The sequence below is a fragment of the Lampetra fluviatilis genome, chromosome 29 (assembly GCF_964198595.1).
Source record: "Lampetra fluviatilis chromosome 29, kcLamFluv1.1, whole genome shotgun sequence".
In the NCBI taxonomy this organism is placed as follows: domain Eukaryota; kingdom Metazoa; phylum Chordata; class Hyperoartia; order Petromyzontiformes; family Petromyzontidae; genus Lampetra; species Lampetra fluviatilis.
Genome location: NC_136303.1, coordinates 3,034,316 through 3,045,442, shown reverse-complemented (window position 1 = coordinate 3,045,442; position 11,127 = coordinate 3,034,316). Strand labels below are relative to the sequence as shown.

Sequence of the window (11,127 nt, the reverse complement as noted above, 5' to 3'; positions counted from 1 at the left end):
TCAAATGAGTACCCGGTGCGGTGTGTAAAATCATGGCAACTGGGAAGACAAAGGCGGTCGGGCGTGGTGTTGGCCACCCACCCCCTCGTGTGCCGTGGCGGCCTTCATAGGTGCTCGCTAACAGCACTTGTCCCGACAGTCTGTCTTTGCTGTTGTTATTCCTTGCGTGCGTAGTTTTTTTTTGTGGTGGGCGTGTGCGCCCGTGTGTGTTCGCTTTCATCTCAAGTTTGCTCGCTGCTACTGTTGCACAAGAGACGGCCCCCGACCCGCCACCTGTATGATCTCTGGTGCACCTGTAGGTCAAGCACCCATTGCAGCCGAAAGTGATTCTGACATTTGAAAAGGAAGGCAGTGGCCATCGAACTGTGTTGGCCTCCTCCGCACGAAGGCGTCTGGTGGTGAGAGTTCGGCAAACCACGTGGCCACACTCACGGCGAGGAGGGGCATGAAGGCTGGCCTGTGATTGAACACATAAACAAGCCATATGCTCTTCTGTTAAGTCGTAATAAAAAATGTATAATCATTTGCAGCAATTTGTCCGTATGTTGAACTTCTTTCGCATCGCACGTGGCCGACCGCGCTAATCGGAGGCGCGGTGGAAGGACAACAAAATAAACACAAGCAGCAGTTCTAAAGAAATTCGTTTTCAATCCACCGCTGGGTGAAGACCTCCCCACGATGCGCCGTGGGGAGGTCTTCCGTGATTCTCCAGTGATTCTCCATCTCTGATACACGTGGATGGCACTGAGAGACAAGTCTGGGCTTTAATCCGAATTTATTTTTTGCCCCGTAATTTCTCTCTGATTTTCCTCTACCATTGCTCTAAACGGTTTTCAAACTTCTCAATTTCGGAGGCAGCATGCAAACGATAGAATTGCACACACCTGACGATGATCACGGTGAATCTATCGCTATGAAACGTGCTCATCCTCTTTTGACAATAAAATGCATTTATCTGAACGGGCACCGCATCGCGCGCTTTCAGATGCACGTGTGCGGCCGTCTGGAACGCTCTTCCTTCCAAATATAGGAAGGAAGAGCATTCCACTCTCAAATCTAGAATGAAAACTAATTTCTTTAGAAATTATATTTGTTTGTACTTCGCCCGCACCTCCGATGAGCGGTACCAGACGGCATCGTTGCATCGCGAGACTGACGAGAGATGCCGTCATCGTGGGGAGACATTCGTCCAGCAGTGGATTGATCATGGCTGATGATGATGATGAGTCACGGAGCACCAAGCGATAACCCTTGCGTGGGATGTTAGCGGTAGATGGGGATGCTTGTCATCGTCATCGTCGTGAATCTCAGGGGTCGTCAACCTGTGGCTCTCTCAGGAACCGATGCTTCGCGATAGTTAATTTTATTAAGGACGGACCGCCGTCTCGTATTCACCACCTCAGTGGCATTGCGACTCTTGAAATATTAATGGGGTTTTTCTTTTCTTTCTACCGATTTTGGAAGGGAAAAAAATGTGCTCTTCTTGTTTAGTTGCCGACCTCCTTGTCATGATGATGAGGCAGGGAGGGAGGCAGGCGGGGAGGAGGCAGGGAGGGAGAAAGGCAGGGAGGAGGCAGGGATGAGTTGTGACGGAACAAGTGGTGCTTGAGAGGCCGTGGCATCACGTCGAGTGGCCGGGCCTGGAGGCTCTGGCGGAGGAGGATGGAGTGCAACGCAAACACGGGGTTCAGCTCCCATCCTACTGACCGCACAAAAAGACAAAGATCCGTGTAGCCTTTACAGACTGTAGGGGCAAGTGCTGTTAGCGAGCACCTATGAAGGCCGGAACGGTACACGAGGGAGTGGGTGGCCAGAACCACGCCCGGCCGCCTTTGTCTTCCCCGAGTGGCGATGTTTACACACCGCACCGGGTACTCATTTGAGGCTGAGTCGACCTAGGGGAGGCCCAGGACCGGTTCAGATAATCGTCACCGATGTTGACCGTGAGCGGGAATCCAACTCGGGTCGCCAAGGTTTATAGCGCAGCGCGCTAACCGCTACACCACGCACACGCACTTGCACACACGTATACAAAGACACAAATCCCCCGTATAGTCTTTGAACAGACTGCTGGGGCAAGTGCTGCTTGAGAGCACCGATGAAGGGGGAGGCTGACCAACACCACGCCCGGCCGCCTTCGTCTCCCCAAGCACTGATGTTCATACACACCGCCCACCAAGGTACACATTTGAGGCTGAGTCAACCCCAGGTGGAGACCCCCCCAAGACGGGTTCAAATATCCCCCACCTCTTATTCGTCGCGAGCGGAAGTCGCAGCGGCGGTGCGCTAACCACTGCGCCACCGCTCCTCACGCACGCGCACGCACGCGCTCCGTAACCCCTCCCCCCACCCCAGACGCACTCACGCCAGTGACGTCAGACCGACCACTCTCCTGGTTACGCAACGCGACGCGATGATATGGATTTTTTTTTTCTCAGGATGTGGCATTTGCACTTGAATCGTTGAATTTGAATTACTCTGTGCTATTGTAATAATAATAATTTGATGGCAACTGAAAAAAAATCGTCACCCTCATTTTCATTAAAATTGGCACTTCATTTAGTTTGTTGCCATGAGGCAATTTGACAAAAACAAAAATCATCATTGTCCAATATTTCAAAGCAATAACTAAACTTGCAGCAAATTAACACCTAACATCATCCAAAATGTATTCTTAACAACTCCCATTTCAAGAAAAAACATCATACTCATAATAATTTAACATGCACTTTAGTAATAAAAAACGCATCATTCATCTCAATAATACGATTACAAAATATATTGAAACATTTTAATTGGTCGACATCTTCATCATCATGACTGGCACTCCAAATAACTCAATTACAACACATTTAAAATATTATTTGAATCTCTCTGTTTTGCAGAATGTCACCTGATATTAACTGAATTTTATATATATAATTTTTTATCAACTCTTATTTTCCAAACAGAAAACATACCCGGCAGCAGCCTCATCCAAACACTCACCGGTATAATTATATTCTTACTCAAGTAACAAACAACCCCTCTATCATCATCATCATCATCGTGAATGCTAATCGGGACGTCTGTGAAAAAATAGTTGTATAGCTCATCGGATTCCTACAGGCTGAATAAAAGATTCTGATAAGCTTGTGAATGGCAGCAATGTGTTCACGAGCTGGATGCCAATGCCATGATCTTCTGCCAATGCCATGGTCTTCTGCTGGCCATGACGAGAGGACTTCAGCAGAGAGACAGTGTCGTTTGGCTGTTCCCCCCCGCCTCCCCTTGATGAGCGCAGACTACAATGGTTTACTCTTTGGTCCATGAACAAGCACAAATCATCATCAATGAATATTTAAATTACAAAGGAAAACGGCCAATTTGTAAATGACGAGAAAGCCCCATCATCAGAACGGGATAACAGCGGCGGCTGGAAACCCATAGGTTTCCAACAGCAAGCCCCCATAGGTTTCCAACCCATAGGTTTCCAACTGCAAGCACCCATAGGTTTCCAACCCATAGGTTTCCAACAGCAAGCACTCATAGGTTTCCAACCCATAGGTTTCCAACTGCAAGCACCCATAGGTTTCCAACCCATAGGTTTCCAACTGCAAGCACCCATAGGTTTCCAACCCATAGGTTTCCAACTGCAAGCACCCACAGGTTTCCAACCCATAGGTTTCCAACAGCAAGCACCCATAGGTTTCCAACCCATAGGTTTCCAACTGCAAGCACCCATAGGTTTCCAACCCATAGGTGTCCAACTGCAAGCACCCATAGGTTTCCAACCCATAGGTGTCCAACTGCAAGCACCCATAGGTTTACAACCCATAGGTTTCCAACAGCAAGCACCCATAGGTTCCAACCGCCATAGGTTTCCAACAGCAAGCACCCATAGGTTCCAACCGCCATATGTTTCCAACAGCAAGCACCCATAGGTTTCCAACCCATAGGTTTCCAACAGCAAGTACCCATAGGTTTCCAACCCATAGGTTTCCAACAGCAAGTACCCATAGGTTTCCAACCCATAGGTTTCCAACAGCAAGCACCCATAGGTTTCCAACCCATAGGTTTCCAACAGCAAGTACCGATAGGTTTCCAACCCATAGGTTTCCAACAGCAAGCCCCCATAGGTTTCCAACCCATAGGTTTCCAACAGCAAGCACCCATAGGTTTCCAACTCCCATAGGTTTCCAACAGCAAGCACCCATAGGTTCCAACCGCCATAGGTTTCCAAAAGCAAGCACATGACTTATTGGTGCATTATCGAAAAAATCCCATCAGCATTTCCTGAGGAAGTGAGTATACGGTGCTGATGAGTCAAAATAAGGATAAAACCGGTCTGTCGCTGCATCGCTGCTTCTGCTATTGCTGCTGCCGTCAGCTCGATTGCGTTGGCTCACAGTTATTGCGATAGTGGCCAAATGCAAGAGAGGGTTTTTGTGTGTTTGTGTATACGGCCGTTCGTAGGCCCTGCGTGCCTTTGCGCACATTTCCGTGTCGCTTGCAACTTAAAAAAAAAATCGAGCGGCTGTGGACTCACTTCTCAAGAGAGGGCCCACGCCAGCAAGGCCTACCCCCACCAAAGAGCCGCACCGTAATCACCCTCACAGAGGTCAGAGGGGTCAAGGGCCAGAGGGGGGAGGAGGGGGGGGGGTCAAGGGCACAGCTGTTGGGGACGAGCCGGGGCGGTGAACGCTTTTTTGTTGTGACCAGCTCGTGCACGGGACGAGCCCCACTCTCCCCCCCACGAGTCAACGGCCACGGACGGTGCCCCATCGGCCGTTCCAGCGTGGCAACGGATCGCTGCAAGTGGGAGGATTAAGGTCGACCCCCGGTGCGGCCGCGGGTCACCCGAACCGGACGATGGGTCACGTGCCGCATCCTACGCGCGACCCCTCCGGCAGGACTGAGCAGCGTGAGTCGCGCTCCACCTGAAGCTATCGCGTGGCACGCAGACTTCAACTTGGACACGTGATTTGCAACACACTTGCCGTACGCTCGAGAGAGAGGGGGAGGGAGGGAGAACGGCCGTGCCACCACCGCCAGCCTGGAACTTCACCTCCCTTGCCCCCTCCGGCGAACCGCGAGAGAGAAGAGGCGACATGCAATAAAAACACAACGATTCTTTCGAGACGTCCTTCGCGGATTAATTTTCAGGCCCTCTTTCCTTTTTTTTCGCGTGTTTCCCCCCCCCCCCCTTTTTCCCACTCCACCGTCGCCGTTTTGCCGATACGTTTGCCGCGGGGTGATAATTTTTAAAGGGGGAGCGGTGTTTTTTTTGGTTTTGTTTGTTCGGCGCGACGCCGCAGGGCGCGCACGCGGTCGACGCGCTCTCAGGAGCAAGTGCTCGACTCGAAGACGCAATAAATCACGCCTCTATAGGACACCCGTCCCGTTTGTCTTTTCGTGCGCCTTTGATTTTTTTTTGGGTTTGTTTCACTTGGGTCAATCGACCGAATGCCGACTTTTCTCTCGGCCCCTTCAACTCGAGAGCATGAGAGGCTAACGGCTCTTTATCCACTGAGATATTATTACAGCGCTGTTGGATAAAAAAAAACGTTACTTCAAGCATGAAATAGTGTTTTCGTTATACAGGGTGTTTTAAAGAGCTGGACCCAATTTCAAAGCAAAGCGAATTCAAATCAAGTCCATCTTTTTCAAACACCCTGTATATATTTATTGATGTTTACGTTCATCTGGACATGTGTGACAAAGAGCTACATAGCTCAGCGTATTTCTCCAGGATAAATAAACAATCAGATTCTCGACAAAGGGCGGTGAATTGTCGCTGCATCGTTTTGATGTTTATGCTTCGATGCATCGTTAATCGTTGCTTCGTGTCCATCGTTTCACGTTCAAATTGATGGCAGATTTGTGATGTTTTGAGCATTTCTTAGACCATTTATTTACTCAATCGGTGAGTGCCTCGGGCCTCGCTCTTGAAAAATGTAGAGAGTCGCTCTGCATGGACTGTCACAAGATTTAAATAAAGGATAGGATTTGTTTTTTTCTATTTAAGTGGAAAGATCCTTGGAAATGTTTGTACTACAGTATTCTGGAAACGTACGAATGATAGATGCATTATTTATTTACTTTCCGGGAGTAAGAAAGGAGCCACCGTTAAAATGTCGTCAAAGGCACCGTCGCTTCGTCAAATTCCCTTTCATGGTCTACAGTGCTGGATTAAGCTAGTGCGGGGCCTGTAGCGAATGTTACAAAGGGGCCCTAAATAAAAAAATAAAAACACATCAATACTAAAACACATATTTTTAACTTGCATAGTAAAGTAATTGTATTTTTTCATTTGCTATACAGCCAAAGAAAACGACACATCGCTAACCTTAAACACCCAGTCGTTCATAAAAGCTGAAGGCAGTATAGTACTATAGTAATAGAGCAAGTGCAGAATCACTGAACCGGAATTGATAGCTTGAAAGCATTTAGCGCGGGGCCCTTGAAAGTGCGGGGCCCGTATCACATGAAGCTACTCTTGCTACTCGTTGAATCGGGCACTGATGGTCTACACCGGCGTGATGTCATGATACGCAGAGAGACGGAGCACACTGTGACCTCGCGTGACTTCAGATTATTCAGAGTATGTTGCTGCTGTAAATTTCCACGTGATGAGCTGCTTCGTTGAGCTATCATTTGTGGCCAGGTCGCTTCTGAAAAAGAAGCTATGTAGCTTAGTGGGCTTTAGCCATTAAGATAAAATATATTCTTGGTTCTTTCGGTAAACTCACGTAGAAGGGAAATAATAAAAGAATAAAAATAAAACAATAAAATTCTCACGACGTTTCGATTGCAACACAAGCAATCGTCATCAGGTGTGAAGCCCACAGCAAGAAATTTAAAATAAAATAAAAAAACCCACTTTTTAAAAAATGTTCTTGCTGTGGTTTTCACACCTGATGATGATTGCTTGTGTTGCAATCGAAACGTCGTGAGAATTTGATTGTTTAATTTGTATTATTTTATTATTTCCCTTCTATGTGACTTTACCGAAATAACCAAGAATATGAATCCCTGCAGTCAGGTAAAATAGTTTAGTTTTATTAATATATTTTTTTGTGATTTGCTTGCTTGTTTTTGTATCGTTTGTTCTTGTAACGTTCTGACCCGCCCCTTCTGGACATCTGTGAAAAAATAACTTTATAGCTCATCGGATTCCTCCAGTCTAAACAAATATCCCGATTCTGATTCTGGAGAAAGGCCGCTTTGACGTCATGGAGCACTCTGTGACGTCACGGTGCAACATGTCGCAGAGCGCAGGGCAAGCTGTGACATCACGGAGCAGACTGTACGAATCTGATATCACTGTGAGGTCACTAAGTTACCACTGCTGCCCTAGAGCCCAGTCTGTGTTCCCATAACACCGCGTCTTTCCATTAGGGGAACACATATTTTTACAACGCGTTTGCGAATCAGATATAGCGTGATTGAGTGAACGAAGCTACGTCACGCGAGTAGGAAAAAGCGGCCGTGCGGCTGCGTCGGCGTAGCGTCGTCGCACAGGGCATCGGGATGCTGCTGGATGCTGCTTCGAGATGCTACCCACGTGCCTCTCTGTCTTTGTTCGGCCTGCGTACGCGCCTCGCGTGTTGTCGCGGGCCTCGCTTTACCCCCGCTGTATTACGGGTTATTTATTATAACGCGATTTTTCCATAACGCGGTGTTCTTCAGGAATGCAACTTCCACTGCGTTACAGGAGAAGGGAGTGCGCTGCCAAACCAATTGCAATGACATCTGCGCGAAAGTGCCCTCTGTTTCACTCAGAAACACATTCCTGTGGAGGGAGCTGGTAGGAACGTTGGGTTGCAGGGTCAACGTCCAAGGTCAACGGCGGCGTGGTGTATTCCGCAAATATGCCCGACTGTGAGGGTGGGCACAAGTCGGCGTGAGTAGGTTAAACGTTGAGTTTTATAAGGGCACCACGGGGTGACCAGCCCCTCCCCACCCAGCCTCACCCCCCACCCAGCCCCACCCTCCCCACCCAGCCCCTCCCCACCCTCCCCACCCAGCCCCTCCCCACCCTCCCCTCCCCTCCCCACCCAGCCCCTCCCTCCCCACCCAGCCCCTCCCTGCACGACGGACACAATAATCCCCTGTGGGCTGGTGTAACCAGGAGGTTCCTACCAGTAATACCTCATCTTAGTACCAAGACTTGTCTGCAGAATGGGTCCTACATTGGGATGACTGACCAATGCCATTCATGTGTTTGCCACGTGGGATAAAGCCTGAGCACCCAGGCAAAAGCTACATCTCTCGAGAAAGGTAGCAGTGGTAACACTCGCCCCTCACAGTAAGAAGGGCCTGGGTTCCACGTCTGACTCGGGGTGCCTCTCCGCGTGAAGTTTGTATGTTCTCCCCCTGTTCTGCATGAGTTTCCTTCGGGTTATCTGGTTTCATCCTTGTCGCTAAACACACACACACACAAAACGAAAACGTACAATGTAACTGGTATTGACCCGGACATCCCAGCGCTGAAAAATGACCTGCAAATAACTCAATTGGGAGAACAGATGGCAACATCTGTTGTAACAGATGGCGAAATTTGTTATGCCCCCCCCAATTAGCGCGGTTGGCTACGTAGGGTGCGAAAGAAGTCCAGCATACATACATCGCTTCCCCCACCCCACTGAATAAACATCTGAATCTTCAATTATATTGGAGGAATGCGATAAGCTACAAAGCTCTTTTTTCCACAGACGTCCGGTAAAACTGCGACAACTTTGCAGGCTCCCGCCTGGCCCCCTCTGCCCGCCACCCCCGCCTCCTGGTGGACCCTGCTTAGCTTGGAATATCCGACGAGATGGGAGTGCGCTCGAGGTGATCTGGTTGTTATTGGAAACATGAGCGGCGCAAACCCTGGACCTCTGCTGCTGCTGCTGCTGCGAGTGTCACGTTTGTCTACTACCATGGACAGCTCCCCAGCATGCACCCTCTCCCCTCCTACGGAACGGCGTTTTTCGCTTTGTCATTTGACGCCTACGAGGACGACTTGTCGATCGGGCGAACTTGTTTTATTTTTATTTTTGCTACTTCTTTGAGCAGTGGGGGGGGGGCAGCGTGATCGCGGATAAGAGTCAGCCTTGTAGGCAAGTTAATGGCAACCGTCAACAGCCGTTGAAAAGCAGTGCATGATTATAATTATGATAACAGTACATTAATTCTCTGTGGCGACTGTTAAGAAAAGGGCCTGGGAAGGGCTCGTCGCGAGAGGAGATGATGGCCGGCAGGCGAGACGTGTCAGAGAGTGGCAGCCAAAGGCGGGAACACATTCGAGAAGACATCGACTGCGGACGCCGAGTGATGGTGCGTATGTACGTTGAACTTCTTTCGCACCGTACGTAGCCAACCATGCTAATCGCAGTTGCGGCGGTGCAGCCTCGAATGCCGCAACGGCGGAAATTAATCCTAAACACAGCCAATGAATAGACTGAATGCGACGCGCAGGAGGAGAGGGGGGACCGGTGGGATTAGAGGCGAGGGAGGGAAATAATAAATTAAGCTTCCCCAGAGATGCTGGCCGTCTGTTCATCTCTTAGCCGTTTTTTTTCACCCCTCCCGACTGCAGTGGTGTGCAGAGCTGTAGTCATCACCACCTAACGGTAGGCGGTGATGTTCAGTCCTAATCAGGCAGCCGGGATATAATTCGCCGCGCCGCGGGCTGAAACATTTTCTGATCCCACCGTCGCGTATCGTGGCGCGCAATCGACGAGCGGGAAGTTCGTCTTGCGACAGGAGATGGGGCTTGCTTTTTATTTTTTAGTACGGCAGCGTGATGTGGCAAGCTCTACAAATGCATTGCACCGCCTGTATTCTCTACACATTATACTCAGTACTCGTTTAGAAAATAATGCCAAACAGCGGAGTACTAAATACGGTTGCAAGGACAAATCCGTGCGATATTATTATTTTCGTGGCTGTATATAAGCAAAAGTCTGCAGAGCTTGTGTTTGAAATGCATCAATGTTTAGGTTCTTCATCACAAAAAAATGGCACCCTAAAAGGGTTTAATTAAATGATTCCCAATGAATAACAGCTGGTGCTTTAAAGTAAAAAATAAAAGCCTAAGAATTGATGGATCGACGACTCCGATAATGTCGTAAAAAAATGACATCGAAAATATATCAGAATTTGGAAAAGTGTGACGATTAAAAATATTAACTTCACGTGCAAAATCATCACATCCACCTGAGCAGGCAGCGCCCACTGCTCTTGTTAAATAAGAGAATGATAGCGACGACGGAGAAAAAAAATCTCTGCATCAATGAACGCAAATCCGTACGGAGCATCGCACAACACAACCGCACGCTGCAACGAAAAGCACACGAGCGTGGGGCACAGGGAAATAAAAAAATTTGTCCCACCAACGCCTCTCAACCACCGTCAATTTCACAGCCGTCGAATCAATAATAAGCATATAGCCATGCTCATCTCTGCCGGGACTCGAACCCGGAACCTCTGGATTAGAAGTCCAGCGCGCTTGTCCATTGCGCCACAGAGACGCCACCGGCAGACGGGGAGAAAGCGCCGCTTTTAATCTGCTCCCTGCACCGCGGAAGAGCTCACGCACGGCACGCAACGCGGCACGCTCGAAGACGCGCGGCGTCACCGCGCCCGGCCACGGTGACTGGGCGCGGCGTGCGAGAGCGAGAGCGAATGGCGCGTGCGCGTGTGCGCTCGTGTCCGTGCGTGTGAGTGGATGGGAGCATCCCGTTGTGTGTGCGTGTGTGCGCACACGTGTGGGTGTGTACGTGCATGGGTGAGTGAGTGGATGGGAGCATGCCATTGTGCGTGTGCGCGCGCGTGAGCGAGTGGATGCGAGCATCCCATTGTGCGTGTGTGGGTGTGTGCATGTGAGTGTGCATGTGTGAATGCAAGCATCCCAGTGCATCATCCACACGTGTTCATGTGAATTAATCCATCCTCATAGTGAGTGTACGCATGTGTGTGTTTTGTTCATACGTACATGTGTGTGCATTGTGCATGCACCCTTCACGGTGTGGGTGTGTGTCTTTGCGTGTATGTGGGGAGCGGCGACCCGAGTTCGATTCCCGCTCACGGCTAACACCAGTGACGATTATCTGAACCGGTCCTGGGCCTCCCCTAGGTCGACTCAGCCTCAAATGAGTA

At 49.5% G+C, this 11,127-nt stretch overlaps 1 non-coding gene across 1 annotated transcript; it reads right to left on the bottom strand.

Moving 5' to 3' along the window:
- Window positions 1–10,425: 10,425 nt before the first annotated feature.
- TRNAR-UCU (transfer RNA arginine (anticodon UCU)) lies at window positions 10,426–10,499 on the bottom strand. Its single transcript has one exon. It is a non-coding gene; the product is annotated as a tRNA-Arg (tRNA).
- Between the last annotated feature and the right edge of the window lie 628 nt (window positions 10,500–11,127).